The sequence below is a fragment of the Sinocyclocheilus grahami genome, unplaced genomic scaffold, assembly GCF_001515645.1.
Source record: "Sinocyclocheilus grahami isolate Dianchi unplaced genomic scaffold, SAMN03320097.WGS_v1.1 scaffold1207.1, whole genome shotgun sequence".
Classification (NCBI taxonomy): Eukaryota; Metazoa; Chordata; class Actinopteri; order Cypriniformes; family Cyprinidae; genus Sinocyclocheilus; species Sinocyclocheilus grahami.
The window spans coordinates 145,812-147,983 of NW_015506386.1; the positions used below are offsets into that span (position 1 = coordinate 145,812).

Consider the following 2,172-nt stretch of genomic DNA (forward strand, 5'->3'; position numbering starts at 1 on the left):
CAAAAATCAGATATATAACTAACATTGGTTTAAATATTAATCTGAGTTGGTTATAACTGAAGTGTCCATATCAGCGTAATGTATTTCAAAAGTTTGTGAAACATCTAAGCCTGTTTCTGGGATTGCAACTCATTTGCAATCTAATGAGTTTAAGGGATCTGGCATTGTAAACTTTGTTGTTGTGTCAGGCAAATTTCACTGATCAAAGGGTAGGCCTATCCATTGCAGTTATTTTATGATGTGCACCTGCGAGTGTCAAAAGTTTAGTCAAAAGTTCAGTCAGTGGTTGGTCAAAGAATATGAACCCCCTTTTTAACCTCAAACATCTGATTAGGTTAAGAAGAAAAACAGGTTAATAACATAGATCTGGTGGATGTGATTTCACAGAGGTTCAGGATACACTTAGATAGATAGAGAGAAAAAAAGAAAATAACAACAAAAGTGAAATAAATTAGGAGATTTATGTTTTAAACAAACATACACGCAAAGCACAAACACTCAACACAAACATGCACACAAACATCCCTACAGTTAAACATTTAGACTAGTGTCAAAAGTTTAGTGAAAAGTTCAGTGGAAGGACAAAGGATGTGCACCCTATTGAACTTTTTAACCTCAAACATCTGGTTAGGTTAAGAAGAAAAACAGGAATGTTAATAGCCTAATGTATAGCTGGTGGATGTGATTTCACAGAGGTTCAGGATACACTTAGATAGATAGAGAGAAAAAAAGAAAATAACAACAAAAGTGAAATAAATTAGGAGATTTATGTTTTAAACAAACATACACGCAAAGCACAAACACTCAACACAAACATGCACACAAACATCCCTACAGTTAAACATTTAGACTTGTACGATGTCTCATACAAACCTTTTACAAATAAAAACTTTTAGAATCACACAGGGTATCTCTACAAGATGATGAAAGCAGTATGATTAAACAATGATATAACATTTGTTTGAACAAATAAGCTAAGTATTGGAGATTTTTAGAACTTTCAAACCTAAAAACATGATGTGCTAAAGCAAGGATTAGAAGCAGTCAAATAATCCTCTGATGAATGCAATACGTTTACATAGATTTTTCTTAATGAATTAGCTATAATAGACTGAAAATTAGTTGTCATAAGGTTGTTTGCAACAAAAAGTGTTTCTTATACAAGATGCTACAAATGTCTCACATAACCTTTACAACAGATTAGACTTTCTTTCTCACTTTACTTAAAAAGGGTGTTATTAACCATGCTGTTTAAATGCAACATTTATTTTCCACTATAGCACTATAATGTTTTATTTTACTAAGATTTGATTAATTTATTGATATAAGAAACAAACAGATATTCGATAAGTCCATCTCATCACCCCAAGCTGATGTGTCTGATGGTTTGTGATGACATTAATATCTTACTGATACATATGTGTTAAGATGTTAAGCATGTGTAAAGTTCGATATTACTGTTAAAAATAGTTTAAAAAGTCATCTTTTTTAGCTTTCATATAGGATTCACGGTCATACTCAGTTGGATTTTGTGTAACAGAGTCCTGCAACAAATTAAAATAGAATGTATGGAAGACTTTACTTTTAAGATATTATAATGACGGACTAAAAACTTTAGATTGATTAAACAACTGAGGTTATGCATTTCTCTTGAATATGTATAAAGTAACCAGTGAGTACATGAAACATTATTGTATAAATACATAACCTTGTAAATTCAGCATGATTCTATCATATTAATCAATAAAAAAAAGACTTAATTGATATACCATAACTGACTTTCTCATCAAAACGCGACAAATTTTCTTTTGACTTTTTAAATGTCAAACAACCGTTTTGTTGGAAATAAAAAGAATAAAAAAATAAAACATAGCGTTGTGTTTCTAAGTTAGAATGCTTATAGTTTGTAGTAAAATCACATCTATAAGCCAAACACATTTTCTTTCAAACTCTCTCATGCACCCCCATGCAGCTTTCACAGACCCCACCACAAACTGACAAAATCATCCTTAAGTTTGTTTAAACATTTAGCTGTAGCTGAGACCCTAATGGATCTATTTTACGCACAGTGTTGGGAAGGTTGCTACGGATATGTAATAGGCTACAAGTTACCCTATTTTAAAATCTAATAAGTAGCGTAACTATTTCAATTACTTAAAAAAAGTAATGTAA

The 2,172-nt window shown here is 31.3% G+C and overlaps 1 long non-coding RNA gene across 1 annotated transcript; it reads left to right on the forward strand.

The window, feature by feature from the left end:
* Positions 1-216: 216 nt before the first annotated feature.
* Positions 217-721, forward strand: LOC107568026 (uncharacterized). Its single transcript, XR_001606698.1, has 2 exons — positions 217-285; positions 581-721. It is a non-coding gene; the product is annotated as an uncharacterized lncRNA (long non-coding RNA).
* The last annotated feature ends 1,451 nt before the right edge of the window (positions 722-2,172 follow it).